General features: G+C 45.9%; 10 non-coding genes across 10 annotated transcripts; all 10 read right to left on the reverse strand.

Moving 5' to 3' along the window:
- Positions 1 to 1,860: 1,860 nt before the first annotated feature.
- LOC130323095 (U2 spliceosomal RNA) lies at positions 1,861 to 2,051 on the reverse strand. The gene has a single exon (XR_008868469.1). It is a non-coding gene; the product is annotated as a U2 spliceosomal RNA (small nuclear RNA).
- A 2,089-nt stretch (positions 2,052 to 4,140) lies between these two features.
- LOC130323076 (U2 spliceosomal RNA) lies at positions 4,141 to 4,331 on the reverse strand. The gene has a single exon (XR_008868454.1). It is a non-coding gene; the product is annotated as a U2 spliceosomal RNA (small nuclear RNA).
- A 2,090-nt stretch (positions 4,332 to 6,421) lies between these two features.
- On the reverse strand, positions 6,422 to 6,612 carry LOC130323085 (U2 spliceosomal RNA). The gene has a single exon (XR_008868462.1). It is a non-coding gene; the product is annotated as a U2 spliceosomal RNA (small nuclear RNA).
- Positions 6,613 to 8,704: 2,092 nt separating this feature from the next.
- Positions 8,705 to 8,895, reverse strand: LOC130323077 (U2 spliceosomal RNA). The gene has a single exon (XR_008868455.1). It is a non-coding gene; the product is annotated as a U2 spliceosomal RNA (small nuclear RNA).
- Positions 8,896 to 10,984: 2,089 nt separating this feature from the next.
- Positions 10,985 to 11,175, reverse strand: LOC130323078 (U2 spliceosomal RNA). The gene has a single exon (XR_008868456.1). It is a non-coding gene; the product is annotated as a U2 spliceosomal RNA (small nuclear RNA).
- Positions 11,176 to 13,273: 2,098 nt separating this feature from the next.
- Positions 13,274 to 13,464, reverse strand: LOC130323079 (U2 spliceosomal RNA). Its single transcript, XR_008868457.1, has one exon. It is a non-coding gene; the product is annotated as a U2 spliceosomal RNA (small nuclear RNA).
- Positions 13,465 to 15,545: 2,081 nt separating this feature from the next.
- LOC130323084 (U2 spliceosomal RNA) lies at positions 15,546 to 15,736 on the reverse strand. Its single transcript, XR_008868461.1, has one exon. It is a non-coding gene; the product is annotated as a U2 spliceosomal RNA (small nuclear RNA).
- Positions 15,737 to 17,824: 2,088 nt separating this feature from the next.
- LOC130323080 (U2 spliceosomal RNA) lies at positions 17,825 to 18,015 on the reverse strand. Its single transcript, XR_008868458.1, has one exon. It is a non-coding gene; the product is annotated as a U2 spliceosomal RNA (small nuclear RNA).
- Positions 18,016 to 20,114: 2,099 nt separating this feature from the next.
- LOC130323082 (U2 spliceosomal RNA) lies at positions 20,115 to 20,305 on the reverse strand. Its single transcript, XR_008868459.1, has one exon. It is a non-coding gene; the product is annotated as a U2 spliceosomal RNA (small nuclear RNA).
- A 2,089-nt stretch (positions 20,306 to 22,394) lies between these two features.
- On the reverse strand, positions 22,395 to 22,585 carry LOC130323086 (U2 spliceosomal RNA). The gene has a single exon (XR_008868463.1). It is a non-coding gene; the product is annotated as a U2 spliceosomal RNA (small nuclear RNA).
- Between the last annotated feature and the right edge of the window lie 1,684 nt (positions 22,586 to 24,269).

The raw sequence follows: 24,269 nt of genomic DNA on the forward strand, positions 1-24,269 counted from the left end.
AGGAACCCTTCTTACTCCTCCTACTTGCATGTGACACTGGGCTTAGGATCTGCATAGGAAACACACACACAAGCACACACCTACCTTTGTTGCCTGCAGATGCCTCCTTGGCTGTCCCCAAACTGTATCAAACCAACACCCACGGGAAGCTGTAAGCATAGAGGACATGCTTGCACCCCATTGGACTTACCTGTGTGGGTTAAACCCGGGTTATTTGACAACCTATGGCGGTGATGGTTCTGCTCAGGCAGAGCAGTGCTGATGCTCCTCATAAAGCTGTCGCTGCTGTGAAGGTTCTAGGTGACATCACAAATCCCTATGGTTACATACACAACAAAGCTGGGTTGTTGTTGTTTACACTCTGCAAGGCCTGTGGAAGTGAGTGACATCATAGCACTGTAGTTCTGAGGGTTCTAGATGGATGCAACAATCTCCTGTTGCTTCTATGAAGGCCATAATAGACGACATCACCAAACAGCTCCATAGTCACATACACAGCAAAGGAGAGATGTTGTTTACACCTAGTGATGTCAGTGGTATTGAGTGACATCACAGCACAGTGCTAAGGCTCCTGGGCCTTGACACAGCAGCGGCTGCAATATCTCAACGGAGAATACGTTTATATATATGTGTGTGTGTGCGCGTATATATATATATATATATATATATATATATATATATATATTTCTCCGCCGAAATCACTTTTAAACCCATTTCCACCTTTTTTTCCCTTCTCTTCCTCTTACTTTTTTTTCACGTTTTTTTACGTTTTTCTCCTTTTCGCCTCTTTTCTGGGCGTATTATTCTTCTTTTTCTTCTTTTTTTTCGTCTAATGCATAACCCATCAGTGCAGCAATGCATATTCAATACCGCCAGCAGATGGAGACACTGGGGGATAATTTTCTAAGGATTTATACTGATTTTTCCTGTCTGAATTTGTCGCACAGAAAGTTGCAGGCCAAATATGTGTGACATTTCTGCGACTTTAGCTTCTAGAGCATTTTTACAACATTATACATAGGTGCTGAATACATAAAAAGCGACTGTTCAGCGACAGACAAGTCGCATCGGCTGAAAGTAGGCCAGAATGTCAGTCCATGTTGGAGCAGGTTTAGATACAGTCTAAAGTATAGATCTCAAAGTCTGTGCACAGAATTTAGCAAGGGCCTCGCACCTTCTGATGCATCAGGTAGGTGCACAATAGCATAGCCTAACCCTCTGTACTTTGGTCTATATTGATGCGGGACATAGACAGCCAGCTGATGACCAATCCATTAGTGCAATGGATGGCTGGAAGCATTTGTCTTTGCCTTTGCAATACCACAGAAGCAATGCATGGTCAATGTACAGCAATGACACACCTGTGTGAACAGCCAGGAGACCCCCCCCCCCCCCCCATGTTATGTTACATAGTTACATAGTTAGTACGGTCGAAAAAAGACATATGTCCATCAAGTTCAACCAGGGAATTAAGGGGTAGGGGTGTGGCGCGATATTGGGGAAGGGATGAGATTTTATATTTCTTCATAAGCATTAATCTTATTTTGTCAATTAGGAACATTCAGCACCCACCCGCTATCAAGGCAGCTGCCTATCATATCATGCCCTACCTGCACAGGTGTGCTGGCTACTCAAATGATCCAATTAAGGAGGCCATTTAGTCAGCAGCAGCAGAAGTCCTGTGCCTGGACGCTCCAACAGCGGCCAGACACAAGCAGAAGCAGAAGCAGCAGAAGCAGCAGCAGCACCACCTTTTGTTTTTTGGCTGCAGCAGCAGCAAGGCCCACAGGGCTGGCTAGCTGGCTAGCCAGCAAGCAGGTAGCAATGGAAGTAGGAATCTTTCTTTTTAACCCTGTAAGGGGGTGGTGCACTGTACCCGAAGATACTGCCATATCGGGTCAATGCATAGGGCGACGGAAGCAAGCTTCGAAATCGGCCCCCGTTCTCAAAAATCCATTTAATATATGGTCCCCAGATAGGGGACGTATCAGATATTAAACTGATAAGAACAGATACTACACTTGATCTTAGCCAAAAGGCCGAGAAGCGATAACCGTGAAAGGGGCGGGCCCAACAAGGTGCCCTTCATGGGCACTATCACTGCTTGCTGTCAGGGAGGCTGCCAGACAATTTTCCATGCACACTCTGGGCTGGGGGGCAGTCAACCACCAGTACACACAGCAGAACCTAAACCCATACCATTATTGCTAAGCAGCAAGACAGGGGCCCATTGCACTCCCACGGGGCCTTTTTAAATGCAATCCATAACCCGGATTTGCCAGGAACCCTTCTTACTCCTCCTACTTGCATGTGACACTGGGCTTAGGATCTGCATAGGAAACACACACACAAGCACACACCTACCTTTGTTGCCTGCAGATGCCTCCTTGGCTGTCCCCAAACGGTATCAAACCAACACCCACGGGAAGCTGTAAGCATAGAGGACATGCCTGCACCCCATTGGACTTACCTGTGTGGGTTAAACCCGGGTTATTTGACAACCTATGGCGGTGATGGTTCTGCTCAGGCAGAGCAGTGCTGATGCTCCTCATAAAGCTGTCGCTGCTGTGAAGGTTCTAGGTGACATCACAAATCCCTATGGTTACATACACAACAAAGCTGGGTTGTTGTTGTTTACACTCTGCAAGGCCTGTGGAAGTGAGTGACATCATAGCACTGTAGTTCTGAGGGTTCTAGATGGATGCAACAATCTCCTGTTGCTTCTATGAAGGCCATAATAGACGACATCACCAAACAGCTCCATAGTCACATACACAGCAAAGGAGAGATGTTGTTTACACCTAGTGATGTCAGTGGTATTGAGTGACATCACAGCACAGTGCTAAGGCTCCTGGGCCTGGACACAGCAGCGGCTGCAATATCTCAACGGAGAATACGTTTATATATATGTGTGTGTGTGCGCGTATATATATATATATATATATATATATATATATATATATATATTCTCCGCCGAAATCACTTTTAAACCCATTTCCACCTTTTTTTCCCTTCTCTTCCTCTTACTTTTTTTCACGTTTTTTTACGTTTTTCTCCTTTTCGCCTCTTTTCTGGGCGTATTATTCTTCTTTTTCTTCTTTTTTTTCGTCTAATGCATACCCCATCAGTGCAGCAATGCTTATTCAATACCGCCAGCAGATGGAGACACTGGGGGATAATTTTCTAAGGATTTATACTGATTTTTCCTGTCTGAATTTGTCGCACAGAAAGTTGCAGGCCAAATATGTGTGACATTTCTGCGACTTTAGCTTCTAGAGCATTTTTACAACATTATACATAGGTGCTGAATACATAAAAAGCGACTGTTCAGCGACAGACAAGTCGCATCGGCTGAAAGTAGGCCAGAATGTCAGTCCATGTTGGAGCAGGTTTAGATACAGTCTAAAGTATAGATCTCAAAGTCTGTGCACAGAATTTAGCAAGGGCCTCGCACCTTCTGATGCATCAGGTAGGTGCACAATAGCATAGCCTAACCCTCTGTACTTTGGTCTATATTGATGCGGGACATAGACAGCCAGCTGATGACCAATCCATTAGTGCAATGGATGGCTGGAAGCATTTGTCTTTGCCTTTGCAATACCACAGAAGCAATGCATGGTCAATGTACAGCAATGACACACCTGTGTGAACAGCCAGGAGACCCCCCCCCCCCCCCCATGTTATGTTACATAGTTACATAGTTAGTACGGTCGAAAAAAGACATATGTCCATCAAGTTCAACCAGGGAATTAAGGGGTAGGGGTGTGGCGCGATATTGGGGAAGGGATGAGATTTTATATTTCTTCATAAGCATTAATCTTATTTTGTCAATTAGGAACATTCAGCACCCACCCGCTATCAAGGCAGCTGCCTATCATGTCATGCCCTACCTGCACAGGTGTGCTGGCTACTCAAATGATCCAATTAAGGAGGCCATTTAGTCAGCAGCAGCAGAAGTCCTGTGCCTGGACGCTCCAACAGCGGCCAGACACAAGCAGAAGCAGAAGCAGCAGAAGCAGCAGCAGCACCACCTTTTGTTTTTTGGCTGCAGCAGCAGCAAGGCCCACAGGGCTGGCTAGCTGGCTAGCCAGCAAGCAGGTAGCAATGAAAGTAGGAATCTTTCTTTTTAACCCTGTAAGGGGGTGGTGCACTGTACCCGAAGATACTGCCATATCGGGTCAATGCATAGGGCGACGGAAGCAAGCTTCGAAATCGGCCCCCGTTCTCAAAAATCCATTTAATATATGGTCCCCAGATAGGGGACGTATCAGATATTAAACTGATAAGAACAGATACTACACTTGATCTTAGCCAAAAGGCCGAGAAGCGATAACCGTGAAAGGGGCGGGCCCAACAAGGTGCCCTTCATGGGCACTATCACTGCTTGCTGTCAGGGAGGCTGCCAGACAATTTTCCATGCACACTCTGGGCTGGGGGGCAGTCAACCACCAGTACACACAGCAGAACCTAAACCCATACCATTATTGCTAAGCAGCAAGACAGGGGCCCATTGCACTCCCACGGGGCCTTTTTAAATGCAATCCATAACCCGGATTTGCCAGGAACCCTTCTTACTCCTCCTACTTGCATGTGACACTGGGCTTAGGATCTGCATAGGAAACACACACACAAGCACACACCTACCTTTGTTGCCTGCAGATGCCTCCTTGGCTGTCCCCAAACGGTATCAAACCAACACCCACGGGAAGCTGTAAGCATAGAGGACATGCCTGCACCCCATTGGACTTACCTGTGTGGGTTAAACCCGGGTTATTTGACAACCTATGGCGGTGATGGTTCTGCTCAGGCAGAGCAGTGCTGATGCTCCTCATAAAGCTGTCGCTGCTGTGAAGGTTCTAGGTGACATCACAAATCCCTATGGTTACATACACAACAAAGCTGGGTTGTTGTTGTTTACACTCTGCAAGGCCTGTGGAAGTGAGTGACATCATAGCACTGTAGTTCTGAGGGTTCTAGATGGATGCAACAATCTCCTGTTGCTTCTATGAAGGCCATAATAGACGACATCACCAAACAGCTCCATAGTCACATACACAGCAAAGGAGAGATGTTGTTTACACCTAGTGATGTCAGTGGTATTGAGTGACATCACAGCACAGTGCTAAGGCTCCTGGGCCTGGACACAGCAGCGGCTGCAATATCTCAACGGAGAATACGTTTATATATATGTGTGTGTGTGCGCGTATATATATATATATATATATATATATATATATATATATATATTTCTCCGCCGAAATCACTTTTAAACCCATTTCCACCTTTTTTTCCCTTCTCTTCCTCTTACTTTTTTTTCACGTTTTTTTACGTTTTTCTCCTTTTCGCCTCTTTTCTGGGCGTATTATTCTTCTTTTTCTTCTTTTTTTTCGTCTAATGCATACCCCATCAGTGCAGCAATGCTTATTCAATACCGCCAGCAGATGGAGACACTGGGGGATAATTTTCTAAGGATTTATACTGATTTTTCCTGTCTGAATTTGTCGCACAGAAAGTTGCAGGCCAAATATGTGTGACATTTCTGCGACTTTAGCTTCTAGAGCATTTTTACAACATTATACATAGGTGCTGAATACATAAAAAGCGACTGTTCAGCGACAGACAAGTCGCATCGGCTGAAAGTAGGCCAGAATGTCAGTCCATGTTGGAGCAGGTTTAGATACAGTCTAAAGTATAGATCTCAAAGTCTGTGCACAGAATTTAGCAAGGGCCTCGCACCTTCTGATGCATCAGGTAGGTGCACAATAGCATAGCCTAACCCTCTGTACTTTGGTCTATATTGATGCGGGACATAGACAGCCAGCTGATGACCAATCCATTAGTGCAATGGATGGCTGGAAGCATTTGTCTTTGCCTTTGCAATACCACAGAAGCAATGCATGGTCAATGTACAGCAATGACACACCTGTGTGAACAGCCAGGAGACCCCCCCCCCCCCCCATGTTATGTTACATAGTTACATAGTTAGTACGGTCGAAAAAAGACATATGTCCATCAAGTTCAACCAGGGAATTAAGGGGTAGGGGTGTGGCGCGATATTGGGGAAGGGATGAGATTTTATATTTCTTCATAAGCATTAATCTTATTTTGTCAATTAGGAACATTCAGCACCCACCCGCTATCAAGGCAGCTGCCTATCATGTCATGCCCTACCTGCACAGGTGTGCTGGCTACTCAAATGATCCAATTAAGGAGGCCATTTAGTCAGCAGCAGCAGAAGTCCTGTGCCTGGACGCTCCAACAGCGGCCAGACACAAGCAGAAGCAGAAGCAGCAGAAGCAGCAGCAGCACCACCTTTTGTTTTTTGGCTGCAGCAGCAGCAAGGCCCACAGGGCTGGCTAGCTGGCTAGCCAGCAAGCAGGTAGCAATGAAAGTAGGAATCTTTCTTTTTAACCCTGTAAGGGGGTGGTGCACTGTACCCGAAGATACTGCCATATCGGGTCAATGCATAGGGCGACGGAAGTAAGCTTCGAAAGCGGCCCCCGTTCTCAAAAATCCATTTAATATATGGTCCCCAGATAGGGGACGTATCAGATATTAAACTGATAAGAACAGATACTACACTTGATCTTAGCCAAAAGGCCGAGAAGCGATAACCGTGAAAGGGGCGGGCCCAACAAGGTGCCCTTCATGGGCACTATCACTGCTTGCTGTCAGGGAGGCTGCCAGACAATTTTCCATGCACACTCTGGGCTGGGGGGCAGTCAACCACCAGTACACACAGCAGAACCTAAACCCATACCATTATTGCTAAGCAGCAAGACAGGGGCCCATTGCACTCCCACGGGGCCTTTTTAAATGCAATCCATAACCCGGATTTGCCAGGAACCCTTCTTACTCCTCCTACTTGCATGTGACACTGGGCTTAGGATCTGCATAGGAAACACACACACAAGCACACACCTACCTTTGTTGCCTGCAGATGCCTCCTTGGCTGTCCCCAAACGGTATCAAACCAACACCCACGGGAAGCTGTAAGCATAGAGGACATGCCTGCACCCCATTGGACTTACCTGTGTGGGTTAAACCCGGGTTATTTGACAACCTATGGCGGTGATGGTTCTGCTCAGGCAGAGCAGTGCTGATGCTCCTCATAAAGCTGTCGCTGCTGTGAAGGTTCTAGGTGACATCACAAATCCCTATGGTTACATACACAACAAAGCTGGGTTGTTGTTGTTTACACTCTGCAAGGCCTGTGGAAGTGAGTGACATCATAGCACTGTAGTTCTGAGGGTTCTAGATGGATGCAACAATCTCCTGTTGCTTCTATGAAGGCCATAATAGACGACATCACCAAACAGCTCCATAGTCACATACACAGCAAAGGAGAGATGTTGTTTACACCTAGTGATGTCAGTGGTATTGAGTGACATCACAGCACAGTGCTAAGGCTCCTGGGCCTGGACACAGCAGCGGCTGCAATATCTCAACGGAGAATACGTTTATATATATGTGTGTGTGTGCGCGTATATATATATATATATATATATATATATATATATATATATATATATATTTCTCCGCCGAAATCACTTTTAAACCCATTTCCACCTTTTTTTCCCTTCTCTTCCTCTTACTTTTTTTTCACGTTTTTTTACGTTTTTCTCCTTTTCGCCTCTTTTCTGGGCGTATTATTCTTCTTTTTCTTCTTTTTTTTCGTCTAATGCATACCCCATCAGTGCAGCAATGCTTATTCAATACCGCCAGCAGATGGAGACACTGGGGGATAATTTTCTAAGGATTTATACTGATTTTTCCTGTCTGAATTTGTCGCACAGAAAGTTGCAGGCCAAATATGTGTGACATTTCTGCGACTTTAGCTTCTAGAGCATTTTTACAACATTATACATAGGTGCTGAATACATAAAAAGCGACTGTTCAGCGACAGACAAGTCGCATCGGCTGAAAGTAGGCCAGAATGTCAGTCCATGTTGGAGCAGGTTTAGATACAGTCTAAAGTATAGATCTCAAAGTCTGTGCACAGAATTTAGCAAGGGCCTCGCACCTTCTGATGCATCAGGTAGGTGCACAATAGCATAGCCTAACCCTCTGTACTTTGGTCTATATTGATGCGGGACATAGACAGCCAGCTGATGACCAATCCATTAGTGCAATGGATGGCTGGAAGCATTTGTCTTTGCCTTTGCAATACCACAGAAGCAATGCATGGTCAATGTACAGCAATGACACACCTGTGTGAACAGCCAGGAGACCCCCCCCCCCATGTTATGTTACATAGTTACATAGTTAGTACGGTCGAAAAAAGACATATGTCCATCAAGTTCAACCAGGGAATTAAGGGGTAGGGGTGTGGCGCGATATTGGGGAAGGGATGAGATTTTATATTTCTTCATAAGCATTAATCTTATTTTGTCAATTAGGAACATTCAGCACCCACCCGCTATCAAGGCAGCTGCCTATCATGTCATGCCCTACCTGCACAGGTGTGCTGGCTACTCAAATGATCCAATTAAGGAGGCCATTTAGTCAGCAGCAGCAGAAGTCCTGTGCCTGGACGCTCCAACAGCGGCCAGACACAAGCAGAAGCAGAAGCAGCAGAAGCAGCAGCAGCACCACCTTTTGTTTTTTGGCTGCAGCAGCAGCAAGGCCCACAGGGCTGGCTAGCTGGCTAGCCAGCAAGCAGGTAGCAATGAAAGTAGGAATCTTTCTTTTTAACCCTGTAAGGGGGTGGTGCACTGTACCCGAAGATACTGCCATATCGGGTCAATGCATAGGGCGACGGAAGCAAGCTTCGAAATCGGCCCCCGTTCTCAAAAATCCATTTAATATATGGTCCCCAGATAGGGGACGTATCAGATATTAAACTGATAAGAACAGATACTACACTTGATCTTAGCCAAAAGGCCGAGAAGCGATAACCGTGAAAGGGGCGGGCCCAACAAGGTGCCCTTCATGGGCACTATCACTGCTTGCTGTCAGGGAGGCTGCCAGACAATTTTCCATGCACACTCTGGGCTGGGGGGCAGTCAACCACCAGTACACACAGCAGAACCTAAACCCATACCATTATTGCTAAGCAGCAAGACAGGGGCCCATTGCACTCCCACGGGGCCTTTTTAAATGCAATCCATAACCCGGATTTGCCAGGAACCCTTCTTACTCCTCCTACTTGCATGTGACACTGGGCTTAGGATCTGCATAGGAAACACACACACAAGCACACACCTACCTTTGTTGCCTGCAGATGCCTCCTTGGCTGTCCCCAAACGGTATCAAACCAACACCCACGGGAAGCTGTAAGCATAGAGGACATGCCTGCACCCCATTGGACTTACCTGTGTGGGTTAAACCCGGGTTATTTGACAACCTATGGCGGTGATGGTTCTGCTCAGGCAGAGCAGTGCTGATGCTCCTCATAAAGCTGTCGCTGCTGTGAAGGTTCTAGGTGACATCACAAATCCCTATGGTTACATACACAACAAAGCTGGGTTGTTGTTGTTTACACTCTGCAAGGCCTGTGGAAGTGAGTGACATCATAGCACTGTAGTTCTGAGGGTTCTAGATGGATGCAACAATCTCCTGTTGCTTCTATGAAGGCCATAATAGACGACATCACCAAACAGCTCCATAGTCACATACACAGCAAAGGAGAGATGTTGTTTACACCTAGTGATGTCACTGGTTTTGAGTGACATCACAGCACAGTGCTAAGGCTCCTGGGCCTGGACACAGCAGCGGCTGCAATATCTCAACAGAGAATACGTTTATATATATGTGTGTGTGTGCGCGTATATATATATATATATATATATATATATATATATATATATATTTCTCCGCCGAAATCACTTTTAAACCCATTTCCACCTTTTTTTCCCTTCTCTTCCTCTTACTTTTTTTTCACGTTTTTTTACATTTTTCTACTTTTCGCCTCTTTTCTGGGCGTATTATTCTTCTTTTTCTTCTTTTTTTTCGTCTAATGCATACCCCATCAGTGCAGCAATGCTTATTCAATACCGCCAGCAGATGGAGACACTGGGGGATAATTTTCTAAGGATTTATACTGATTTTTCCTGTCTGAATTTGTCGCACAGAAAGTTGCAGGCCAAATATGTGTGACATTTCTGCGACTTTAGCTTCTAGAGCATTTTTACAACATTATACATAGGTGCTGAATACATAAAAAGCGACTGTTCAGCGACAGACAAGTCGCATCGGCTGAAAGTAGGCCAGAATGTCAGTCCATGTTGGAGCAGGTTTAGATACAGTCTAAAGTATAGATCTCAAAGTCTGTGCACAGAATTTAGCAAGGGCCTCGCACCTTCTGATGCATCAGGTAGGTGCACAATAGCATAGCCTAACCCTCTGTACTTTGGTCTATATTGATGCGGGACATAGACAGCCAGCTGATGACCAATCCATTAGTGCAATGGATGGCTGGAAGCATTTGTCTTTGCCTTTGCAATACCACAGAAGCAATGCATGGTCAATGTACAGCAATGACACACCTGTGTGAACAGCCAGGAGACCCCCCCCCCCCCCATGTTATGTTACATAGTTACATAGTTAGTACGGTCGAAAAAAGACATATGTCCATCAAGTTCAACCAGGGAATTAAGGGGTAGGGGTGTGGCACGATATTGGGGAAGGGATGAGATTTTATATTTCTTCATAAGCATTAATCTTATTTTGTCAATTAGGAACATTCAGCACCCACCCGCTATCAAGGCAGCTGCCTATCATGTCATGCCCTACCTGCACAGGTGTGCTGGCTACTCAAATGATCCAATTAAGGAGGCCATTTAGTCAGCAGCAGCAGAAGTCCTGTGCCTGGACGCTCCAACAGCGGCCAGACACAAGCAGAAGCAGAAGCAGCAGAAGCAGCAGCAGCACCACCTTTTGTTTTTTGGCTGCAGCAGCAGCAAGGCCCACAGGGCTGGCTAGCTGGCTAGCCAGCAAGCAGGTAGCAATGAAAGTAGGAATCTTTCTTTTTAACCCTGTAAGGGGGTGGTGCACTGTACCCGAAGATACTGCCATATCGGGTCAATGCATAGGGCGACGGAAGCAAGCTTCGAAATCGGCCCCCGTTCTCAAAAATCCATTTAATATATGGTCCCCAGATAGGGGACGTATCAGATATTAAACTGATAAGAACAGATACTACACTTGATCTTAGCCAAAAGGCCGAGAAGCGATAACCGTGAAAGGGGCGGGCCCAACAAGGTGCCCTTCATGGGCACTATCACTGCTTGCTGTCAGGGAGGCTGCCAGACAATTTTCCATGCACACTCTGGGCTGGGGGGCAGTCAACCACCAGTACACACAGCAGAACCTAAACCCATACCATTATTGCTAAGCAGCAAGACAGGGGCCCATTGCACTCCCACGGGGCCTTTTTAAATGCAATCCATAACCCGGATTTGCCAGGAACCCTTCTTACTCCTCCTACTTGCATGTGACACTGGGCTTAGGATCTGCATAGGAAACACACACACAAGCACACACCTACCTTTGTTGCCTGCAGATGCCTCCTTGGCTGTCCCCAAACGGTATCAAACCAACACCCACGGGAAGCTGTAAGCATAGAGGACATGCCTGCACCCCATTGGACTTACCTGTGTGGGTTAAACCCGGGTTATTTGACAACCTATGGCGGTGATGGTTCTGCTCAGGCAGAGCAGTGCTGATGCTCCTCATAAAGCTGTCGCTGCTGTGAAGGTTCTAGGTGACATCACAAATCCCTATGGTTACATACACAACAAAGCTGGGTTGTTGTTGTTTACACTCTGCAAGGCCTGTGGAAGTGAGTGACATCATAGCACTGTAGTTCTGAGGGTTCTAGATGGATGCAACAATCTCCTGTTGCTTCTATGAAGGCCATAATAGACGACATCACCAAACAGCTCCATAGTCACATACACAGCAAAGGAGAGATGTTGTTTACACCTAGTGATGTCAGTGGTATTGAGTGACATCACAGCACAGTGCTAAGGCTCCTGGGCCTGGACACAGCAGCGGCTGCAATATCTCAACGGAGAATACGTTTATATATATGTGTGTGTGTGCGCGTATATATATATATATATATATATATATATATATATATATATATTTCTCCGCCGAAATCACTTTTAAACCCATTTCCACCTTTTTTTCCCTTCTCTTCCTCTTACTTTTTTTTCACGTTTTTTTACGTTTTTCTCCTTTTCGCCTCTTTTCTGGGCGTATTATTCTTCTTTTTCTTCTTTTTTTTCGTCTAATGCATACCCCATCAGTGCAGCAATGCTTATTCAATACCGCCAGCAGATGGAGACACTGGGGGATAATTTTCTAAGGATTTATACTGATTTTTCCTGTCTGAATTTGTCGCACAGAAAGTTGCAGGCCAAATATGTGTGACATTTCTGCGACTTTAGCTTCTAGAGCATTTTTACAACATTATACATAGGTGCTGAATACATAAAAAGCGACTGTTCAGCGACAGACAAGTCGCATCGGCTGAAAGTAGGCCAGAATGTCAGTCCATGTTGGAGCAGGTTTAGATACAGTCTAAAGTATAGATCTCAAAGTCTGTGCACAGAATTTAGCAAGGGCCTCGCACCTTCTGATGCATCAGGTAGGTGCACAATAGCATAGCCTAACCCTCTGTACTTTGGTCTATATTGATGCGGGACATAGACAGCCAGCTGATGACCAATCCATTAGTGCAATGGATGGCTGGAAGCATTTGTCTTTGCCTTTGCAATACCACAGAAGCAATGCATGGTCAATGTACAGCAATGACACACCTGTGTGAACAGCCAGGAGACCCCCCCCCCCCCCATGTTATGTTACATAGTTACATAGTTAGTACGGTCGAAAAAAGACATATGTCCATCAAGTTCAACCAGGGAATTAAGGGGTAGGGGTGTGGCGCGATATTGGGGAAGGGATGAGATTTTATATTTCTTCATAAGCATTAATCTTATTTTGTCAATTAGGAACATTCAGCACCCACCCGCTATCAAGGCAGCTGCCTATCATGTCATGCCCTACCTGCACAGGTGTGCTGGCTACTCAAATGATCCAATTAAGGAGGCCATTTAGTCAGCAGCAGCAGAAGTCCTGTGCCTGGACGCTCCAACAGCGGCAAGACACAAGCAGAAGCAGAAGCAGCAGAAGCAGCAGCAGCAGCAGCAGCACCACCTTTTGTTTTTTGGCTGCAGCAGCAGCAAGGCCCACAGGGCTGGCTAGCTGGCTAGCCAGCAAGCAGGTAGCAATGAAAGTAGGAATCTTTCTTTTTAACCCTGTAAGGGGGTGGTGCACTGTACCCGAAGATACTGCCATATCGGGTCAATGCATAGGGCGACGGAAGCAAGCTTCGAAATCGGCCCCCGTTCTCAAAAATCCATTTAATATATGGTCCCCAGATAGGGGACGTATCAGATATTAAACTGATAAGAACAGATACTACACTTGATCTTAGCCAAAAGGCCGAGAAGCGATAACCGTGAAAGGGGCGGGCCCAACAAGGTGCCCTTCATGGGCACTATCACTGCTTGCTGTCAGGGAGGCTGCCAGACAATTTTCCATGCACACTCTGGGCTGGGGGGCAGTCAACCACCAGTACACACAGCAGAACCTAAACCCATACCATTATTGCTAAGCAGCAAGACAGGGGCCCATTGCACTCCCACGGGGCCTTTTTAAATGCAATCCATAACCCGGATTTGCCAGGAACCCTTCTTACTCCTCCTACTTGCATGTGACACTGGGCTTAGGATCTGCATAGGAAACACACACACAAGCACACACCTACCTTTGTTGCCTGCAGATGCCTCCTTGGCTGTCCCCAAACGGTATCAAACCAACACCCACGGGAAGCTGTAAGCATAGAGGACATGCCTGCACCCCATTGGACTTACCTGTGTGGGTTAAACCCGGGTTATTTGACAACCTATGGCGGTGATGGTTCTGCTCAGGCAGAGCAGTGCTGATGCTCCTCATAAAGCTGTCGCTGCTGTGAAGGTTCTAGGTGACATCACAAATCCCTATGGTTACATACACAACAAAGCTGGGTTGTTGTTGTTTACACTCTGCAAGGCCTGTGGAAGTGAGTGACATCATAGCACTGTAGTTCTGAGGGTTCTAGATGGATGCAACAATCTCCTGTTGCTTCTATGAAGGCCATAATAGACGACATCACCAAACAGCTCCATAGTCACATACACAGCAAAGGAGAGATGTTGTTTACACCTAGTGATGTCAGTGGTATTGAGTGACATCACAGCACAGTGCTAAGGCTCCTGGGCCTGGACACAGCAGCGGCTGCAATATCTCAACGGAGAATACGTTTATATATATGTGTGTGTGTGCGCGTATATATATATATATATATATATATATATATATATATATTTCTCCGCCGAAATCACTTTTAAACCCATTTCCACCTTTTTTTCCCTTCTCTTCCTCTTACTTTTTTTTCAAGTTTTTTTACGTTTTTCTCCTTTTCGCCTCTTTTCTGGGCGTATTATTCTTCTTTTTCTTCTTTTTTTTCGTCTAATGCATACCCCATCAGTGCAGCAATGCTTATTCAATACCGCCAGCAGATGGAGACACTGGGGGATAATTTTCTAAGGATTTATACTGATTTTTCCTGTCTGAATTTGTCGCACAGAAAGTTGCAGGCCAAATATGTGTGACATTTCTGCGACTTTAGCTTCTAGAGCATTTTTACAACATTATACATAGGTGCTGAATACATAAAAAGCGACTGTTCAGCGACAGACAAGTCGCATCGGCTGAAAGTAGGCCAGAATGTCAGTCCATGTTGGAGCAGGTTTAGATACAGTCTAAAGCATAGATCTCAAAGTCTGTGCACAGAATTTAGCAAGGGCCTCGCACCTTCTGATGCATCAGGTAGGTGCACAATAGCATAGCCTAACCCTCTGTACTTTGGTCTATATTGATGCGGGACATAGACAGCCAGCTGATGACCAATCCATTAGTGCAATGGATGGCTGGAAGCATTTGTCTTTGCCTTTGCAATACCACAGAAGCAATGCATGGTCAATGTACAGCAATGACACACCTGTGTGAACAGCCAGGAGACCCCCCCCCCATGTTATGTTACATAGTTACATAGTTAGTACGGTCGAAAAAAGACATATGTCCATCAAGTTCAACCAGGGAATTAAGGGGTAGGGGTGTGGCGCGATATTGGGGAAGGGATGAGATTTTATATTTCTTCATAAGCATTAATCTTATTTTGTCAATTAGGAACATTCAGCACCCACCCGCTATCAAGGCAGCTGCCTATCATGTCATGCCCTACCTGCACAGGTGTGCTGGCTACTCAAATGATCCAATTAAGGAGGCCATTTAGTCAGCAGCAGCAGAAGTCCTGTGCCTGGACGCTCCAACAGCGGCCAGACACAAGCAGAAGCAGAAGCAGCAGAAGCAGCAGCAGCACCACCTTTTGTTTTTTGGCTGCAGCAGCAGCAAGGCCCACAGGGCGAGCTAGCTGGCTAGCCAGCAAGCAGGTAGCAATGAAAGTAGGAATCTTTCTTTTTAACCCTGTAAGGGGGTGGTGCACTGTACCCGAAGATACTGCCATATCGGGTCAATGCATAGGGCGACGGAAGCAAGCTTCGAAATCGGCCCCCGTTCTCAAAAATCCATTTAATATATGGTCCCCAGATAGGGGACGTATCAGATATTAAACTGATAAGAACAGATACTATACTTGATCTTAGCCAAAAGGCCGAGAAGCGATAACCGTGAAAGGGGCGGGCCCAACAAGGTCCCCTTCATGGGCACTATCACTGCTTGCTGTCAGGGAGGCTGCCAGACAATTTTCCATGCACACTCTGGGCTGGGGGGCAGTCAACCACCAGTACACACAGCAGAACCTAAACCCATACCATTATTGCTAAGCAGCAAGACAGGGGCCCATTGCACTCCCACGGGGCCTTTTTAAATGCAATCCATAACCCGGATTTGCCAGGAACCCTTCTTACTCCTCCTACTTGCATGTGACACTGGGCTTAGGATCTGCATAGGAAACACACACACAAGCACACACCTACCTTTGTTGCCTGCAGATGCCTCCTTGGCTGTCCCCAAACGGTATCAAACCAACACCCACGGGAAGCTGTAAGCATAGAGGACATGCCTGCACCCCATTGGACTTACCTGTGTGGGTTAAACCCGGGTTATTTGACAACCTATGGCGGTGATGGTTCTGCTCAGGCAGAGCAGTGCTGATGCTCCTCATAAAGCTGTCGCTGCTGTGAAGGTTCTAGGTGACATCACAAATCCCTATGGTTACATACACAACAAAGCTGGGTTGTTGTTGTTTACACTCTGCAAGGCCTGTGGAAGTGAGTGACATCATAGCACTGTAGTTCTGAGGGTTCTAGATGGATGCAACAATCTCCTGTTGCTTCTATGAAGGCCATAATAGACGACATCACCAAACAGCTCCATAGTCACATACACAGCAAAGGAGAGATGTTGTTTACACCTAGTGATGTCAGTGGTATTGAGTGACATCACAGCACAGTGCTAAGGCTCCTGGGCCTGGACACAGCAGCGGCTGCAATATCTCAACGTAGAATACGTTTATATATATGTGTGTGTGTGCGCGTATATATATATATATATATATATATATATATATATATATATATATATTTCTCCGCCGAAATCACTTTTAAACCCATTTCCACCTTTTTTTCCCTTCTCTTCCTCTTACTTTTTTTTCACGTTTTTTTACGTTTTTCTCCTTTTCGCCTCTTTTCTGGGCGTATTATTCTTCTTTTTCTTCTTTTTTTTCGTCTAATGCATACCCCATCAGTGCAGCAATGCTTATTCAATACCGCCAGCAGATGGAGACACTGGGGGATAATTTTCTAAGGATTTATACTGATTTTTCCTGTCTGAATTTGTCGCACAGAAAGTTGCAGGCCAAATATGTGTGACATTTCTGCGACTTTAGCTTCTAGAGCATTTTTACAACATTATACATAGGTGCTGAATACATAAAAAGCGACTGTTCAGCGACAGACAAGTCGCATCGGCTGAAAGTAGGCCAGAATGTCAGTCCATGTTGGAGCAGGTTTAGATACAGTCTAAAGTATAGATCTCAAAGTCTGTGCACAGAATTTAGCAAGGGCCTCGCACCTTCTGATGCATCAGGTAGGTGCACAATAGCATAGCCTAACCCTCTGTACTTTGGTCTATATTGATGCGGGACATAGACAGCCAGCTGATGACCAATCCATTAGTGCAATGGATGGCTGGAAGCATTTGTCTTTGCCTTTGCAATACCACAGAAGCAATGCATGGTCAATGTACAGCAATGACACACCTGTGTGAACAGCCAGGAGACCCCCCCCCATGTTATGTTACATAGTTACATAGTTAGTACGGTCGAAAAAAGACATATGTCCATCAAGTTCAACCAGGGAATTAAGGGGTAGGGGTGTGGCGCGATATTGGGGAAGGGATGAGATTTTATATTTCTTCATAAGCATTAATCTTATTTTGTCAATTAGGAACATTCAGCACCCACCCGCTATCAAGGCAGCTGCCTATCATGTCATGCCCTACCTGCACAGGTGTGCTGGCTACTCAAATGATCCAATTAAGGAGGCCATTTAGTCAGCAGCAGCAGAAGTCCTGTGCCTGGACGCTCCAACAGCGGCCAGACACAAGCAGAAGCAGAAGCAGCAGAAGCAGCAGCAGCACCACCTTTTGTTTTTTGGCTGCAGCAGCAGCAAGGCCCACAGGGCTGGCTAGCTGGCTAGCCAGCAAGCAGGTAGCAATGAAAGTAGGAATCTTTCTTTTTAACCCTGTAAGGGGGTGGTGCACTGTACCCGAAGATACTGCCATATCGGGTCAATGCATAGGGCGACGGAAGCAAGCTTCGAAATCGGCCCCCGTTCTCAAAAATCCATTTAATATATGGTCCCCAGATAGGGGACGTATCAGATATTAAACTGATAAGAACAGATACTACACTTGATCTTAGCCAAAAGGCCGAGAAGCGATAACCGTGAAAGGGGCGGGCCCAACAAGGTGCCCTTCATGGGCACTATCACTGCCTGCTGTCAGGGAGGCTGCCAGACAATTTTCCATGCACACTCTGGGCTGGGGGGCAGTCAACCACCAGTACACACAGCAGAACCTAAACCCATACCATTATTGCTAAGCAGCAAGACAGGGGCCCATTGCACTCCCACGGGGCCTTTTTAAATGCAATCCATAACCCGGATTTGCCAGGAACCCTTCTTACTCCTCCTACTTGCATGTGACACTGGGCTTAGGATCTGCATAGGAAACACACACACAAGCACACACCTACCTTTGTTGCCTGCAGATGCCTCCTTGGCTGTCCCCAAACGGTATCAAACCAACACCCACGGGAAGCTGTAAGCATAGAGGACATGCCTGCACCCCATTGGACTTACCTGTGTGGGTTAAACCCGGGTTATTTGACAACCTATGGCGGTGATGGTTCTGCTCAGGCAGAGCAGTGCTGATGCTCCTCATAAAGCTGTCGCTGCTGTGAAGGTTCTAGGTGACATCACAAATCCCTATGGTTACATACACAACAAAGCTGGGTTGTTGTTGTTTACACTCTGCAAGGCCTGTGGAAGTGAGTGACATCATAGCACTGTAGTTCTGAGGGTTCTAGATGGATGCAACAATCTCCTGTTGCTTCTATGAAGGCCATAATAGACGACATCACCAAACAGCTCCATAGTCACATACACAGCAAGGAGAGATGTTGTTTACACCTAGTGATGTCAGTGGTATTGAGTGACATCACAGCACAGTGCTAAGGCTCCTGGGCCTGGACACAGCAGCGGCTGCAATATCTCAACGGAGAATACGTTTATATATATGTGTGTGTGTGCGCGTATATATATATATATATATATATATATATATATATATATATATATATATATATTTCTCCGCCGAAATCACTTTTAAACCCATTTCCACCTTTTTTTCCCTTCTCTTCCTCTTCCTTTTTTTTCACGTTTTTTTTACGTTTTTCTCCTTTTCGCCTCTTTTCTGGGCGTATTATTCTTCTTTTTCTTCTTTTTTTTCGTCTAATGCATACCCCATCAGTGCAGCAATGCTTATTCAATACCGCCAGCAGATGGAGACACTGGGGGATAATTTTCTAAGGATTTATACTGATTTTTCCTGTCTGAATTTGTCGCACAGAAAGTTGCAGGCCAAATATGTGTGACATTTCTGCGACTTTAGCTTCTAGAGCATTTTTACAACATTATACATAGGTGCTGAATACATAAAAAGCGACTGTTCAGCGACAGACAAGTCGCATCGGCTGAAAGTAGGCCAGAATGTCAGTCCATGTTGGAGCAGGTTTAGATACAGTCTAAAGTATAGATCTCAAAGTCTGTGCACAGAATTTAGCAAGGGCCTCGCACCTTCTGATGCATCAGGTAGGTGCACAATAGCATAGCCTAACCCTCTGTACTTTGGTCTATATTGATGCGGGACATAGACAGCCAGCTGATGACCAATCCATTAGTGCAATGGATGGCTGGAAGCATTTGTCTTTGCCTTTGCAATACCACAGAAGCAATGCATGGTCAATGTACAGCAATGACACACCTGTGTGAACAGCCAGGAGACCCCCCCCCCCCCCATGTTATGTTACATAGTTACATAGTTAGTACGGTCGAAAAAAGACATATGTCCATCAAGTTCAACCAGGGAATTAAGGGGTAGGGGTGTGGCGCGATATTGGGGAAGGGATGAGATTTTATATTTCTTCATAAGCATTAATCTTATTTTGTCAATTAGGAACATTCCGCACCCACCCGCTATCAAGGCAGCTGCCTATCATGTCATGCCCTACCTGCACAGGTGTGCTGGCTACTCAAATGATCCAATTAAGGAGGCCATTTAGTCAGCAGCAGCAGAAGTCCTGTGCCTGGACGCTCCAACAGCGGCCAGACACAAGCAGAAGCAGAAGCAGCAGAAGCAGCAGCAGCACCACCTTTTGTTTTTTGGCTGCAGCAGCAGCAAGGCCCACAGGGCTGGCTAGCTGGCTAGCCAGCAAGCAGGTAGCAATGAAAGTAGGAATCTTTCTTTTTAACCCTGTAAGGGGGTGGTGCACTGTACCCGAAGATACTGCCATATCGGGTCAATGCATAGGGCGACGGAAGCAAGCTTCGAAATCGGCCCCCGTTCTCAAAAATCCATTTAATATATGGTCCCCAGATAGGGGACGTATCAGATATTAAACTGATAAGAACAGATACTACACTTGATCTTAGCCAAAAGGCCGAGAAGCGATAACCGTGAAAGGGGCGGGCCCAACAAGGTGCCCTTCATGGGCACTATCACTGCTTGCTGTCAGGGAGGCTGCCAGACAATTTTCCATGCACACTCTGGGCTGGGGGGCAGTCAACCACCAGTACACACAGCAGAACCTAAACCCATACCATTATTGCTAAGCAGCAAGACAGGGGCCCATTGCACTCCCACGGGGCCTTTTTAAATGCAATCCATAACCCGGATTTGCCAGGAACCCTTCTTACTCCTCCTACTTGCATGTGACACTGGGCTTAGGATCTGCATAGGAAACACACACACAAGCACACACCTACCTTTGTTGCCTGCAGATGCCTCCTTGGCTGTCCCCAAACGGTATCAAACCAACACCCACGGGAAGCTGTAAGCATAGAGGACATGCCTGCACCCCATTGGACTTACCTGTGTGGGTTAAACCCGGGTTATTTGACAACCTATGGCGGTGATGGTTCTGCTCAGGCAGAGCAGTGCTGATGCTCCTCATAAAGCTGTCGCTGCTGTGAAGGTTCTAGGTGACATCACAAATCCCTATGGTTACATACACAACAAAGCTGGGTTGTTGTTGTTTACACTCTGCAAGGCCTGTGGAAGTGAGTGACATCATAGCACTGTAGTTCTGAGGGTTCTAGATGGATGCAACAATCTCCTGTTGCTTCTATGAAGGCCATAATAGACGACATCACCAAACAGCTCCATAGTCACATACACTTCAAAGGAGAGATGTTGTTTACACCTAGTGATGTCAGTGGTATTGAGTGACATCACAGCACAGTGCTAAGGCTCCTGGGCCTGGACACAGCAGCGGCTGCAATATCTCAACGGAGAATACGTTTATATATATGTGTGTGTGTGCGCGTATATATATATATATATATATATATATATATATATATATATTTCTCCGCCGAAATCACTTTTAAACCCATTTCCACCTTTTTTTCCCTTCTCTTCCTCTTCCTTTTTTTTCACGTTTTTTTTACGTTTTTCTCCTTTTCGCCTCTTTTCTGGGCGTATTATTCTTCTTTTTCTTCTTTTTTTTCGTCTAATGCATACCCCATCAGTGCAGCAATGCTTATTCAATACCGCCAGCAGATGGAGACACTGGGGGATAATTTTCTAAGGATTTATACTGATTTTTCCTGTCTGAATTTGTCGCACAGAAAGTTGCAGGCCAAATATGTGTGACATTTCTGCGACTTTAGCTTCTAGAGCATTTTTACAACATTATACATAGGTGCTGAATACATAAAAAGCGACTGTTCAGCGACAGACAAGTCGCATCGGCTGAAAGTAGGCCAGAATGTCAGTCCATGTTGGAGCAGGTTTAGATACAGTCTAAAGTATAGATCTCAAAGTCTGTGCACAGAATTTAGCAAGGGCCTCGCACCTTCTGATGCATCAGGTAGGTGCACAATAGCATAGCCTAACCCTCTGTACTTTGGTCTATATTGATGCGGGACATAGACAGCCAGCTGATGACCAATCCATTAGTGCAATGGATGGCTGGAAGCATTTGTCTTTGCCTTTGCAATACCACAGAAGCAATGCATGGTCAATGTACAGCAATGACACACCTGTGTGAACAGCCAGGAGACCCCCCCCCCCCCCCATGTTATGTTACATAGTTACATAGTTAGTACGGTCGAAAAAAGACATATGTCCATCAAGTTCAACCAGGGAATTAAGGGGTAGGGGTGTGGCGCGATATTGGGGAAGGGATGAGATTTTATATTTCTTCATAAGCATTAATCTTATTTTGTCAATTAGGAACATTCAGCACCCACCCGCTATCAAGGCAGCTGCCTATCATGTCATGCCCTACCTGCACAGGTGTGCTGGCTACTCAAATGATCCAATTAAGGAGGCCATTTAGTCAGCAGCAGCAGAAGTCCTGTGCCTGGACGCTCCAACAGCGGCCAGACACAAGCAGAAGCAGAAGCAGCAGAAGCAGCAGCAGCACCACCTTTTGTTTTTTGGCTGCAGCAGCAGCAAGGCCCACAGGGCTGGCTAGCTGGCTAGCCAGCAAGCAGGTAGCAATGAAAGTAGGAATCTTTCTTTTTAACCCTGTAAGGGGGTGGTGCACTGTACCCGAAGATACTGCCATATCGGGTCAATGCATAGGGCGACGGAAGCAAGCTTCGAAATCGGCCCCCGTTCTCAAAAATCCATTTAATATATGGTCCCCAGATAGGGGACGTATCAGATATTAAACTGATAAGAACAGATACTACACTTGATCTTATCCAAAAGGCCGAGAAGCGATAACCGTGAAAGGGGCGGGCCCAACAAGGTGCCCTTCATGGGCACTATCACTGCTTGCTGTCAGGGAGGCTGCCAGACAATTTTCCATGCACACTCTGGGCTGGGGGGCAGTCAACCACCAGTACACACAGCAGAACCTAAACCCATACCATTATTGCTAAGCAGCAAGACAGGGGCCCATTGCACTCCCATGGGGCCTTTTTAAATGCAATCCATAACCCGGATTTGCCAGGAACCCTTCTTACTCCTCCTACTTGCATGTGACACTGGGCTTAGGATCTGCATAGGAAACACACACACAAGCACACACCTACCTTTGTTGCCTGCAGATGCCTCCTTGGCTGTCCCCAAACGGTATCAAACCAACACCCACGGGAAGCTGTAAGCATAGAGGACATGCCTGCACCCTATTGGACTTACCTGTGTGGGTTAAACCCGGGTTATTTGACAACCTATGGCGGTGATGGTTCTGCTCAGGCAGAGCAGTGCTGATGCTCCTCATAAAGCTGTCGCTGCTGTGAAGGTTCTAGGTGACATCACAAATCCCTATGGTTACATACACAACAAAGCTGGGTTGTTGTTGTTTACACTCTGCAAGGCCTGTGGAAGTGAGTGACATCATAGCACTGTAGTTCTGAGGGTTCTAGATGGATGCAACAATCTCCTGTTGCTTCTATGAAGGCCATAATAGACGACATCACCAAACAGCTCCATAGTCACATACACAGCAAAGGAGAGATGTTGTTTACACCTAGTGATGTCAGTGGTATTGAGTGACATCACAGCACAGTGCTAAGGCTCCTGGGCCTGGACACAGCAGCGGCTGCAATATCTCAACGGAGAATACGTTTATATATATGTGTGTGTGTGCGCGTATATATATATATATATATATATATATATATATTTCTCCGCCGAAATCACTTTTAAACCCATTTCCACCTTTTTTTCCCTTCTCTTCCTCTTACTTTTTTTTCACGTTTTTTTACGTTTTTCTCCTTTTCGCCTCTTTTCTGGGCGTATTATTCTTCTTTTTCTTCTTTTTTTTCGTCTAATGCATACCCCATCAGTGCAGCAATGCTTATTCAATACCGCCAGCAGATGGAGACACTGGGGGATAATTTTCTAAGGATTTATACTGATTTTTCCTGTCTGAATTTGTCGCACAGAAAGTTGCAGGCCAAATATGTGTGACATTTCTGCGACTTTAGCTTCTAGAGCATTTTTACAACATTATACATAGGTGCTGAATACATAAAAAGCGACTGTTCAGCGACAGACAAGTCGCATCGGCTGAAAGTAGGCCAGAATGTCAGTCCATGTTGGAGCAGGTTTAGATACAGTCTAAAGTATAGATCTCAAAGTCTGTGCACAGAATTTAGCAAGGGCCTCGCACCTTCTGATGCATCAGGTAGGTGCACAATAGCATAGCCTAACCCTCTGTACTTTGGTCTATATTGATGCGGGACATAGACAGCCAGCTGATGACCAATCCATTAGTGCAATGGATGGCTGGAAGCATTTGTCTTTGCCTTTGCAATACCACAGAAGCAATGCATGGTCAATGTACAGCAATGACACACCTGTGTGAACAGCCAGGAGACCCCCCCCCCCCCCCATGTTATGTTACATAGTTACATAGTTAGTACGGTCGAAAAAAGACATATGTCCATCAAGTTCAACCA

The sequence above is a fragment of the Hyla sarda genome, unplaced genomic scaffold (assembly GCF_029499605.1).
Source record: "Hyla sarda isolate aHylSar1 unplaced genomic scaffold, aHylSar1.hap1 scaffold_2425, whole genome shotgun sequence".
Classification (NCBI taxonomy): Eukaryota; Metazoa; Chordata; class Amphibia; order Anura; family Hylidae; genus Hyla; species Hyla sarda.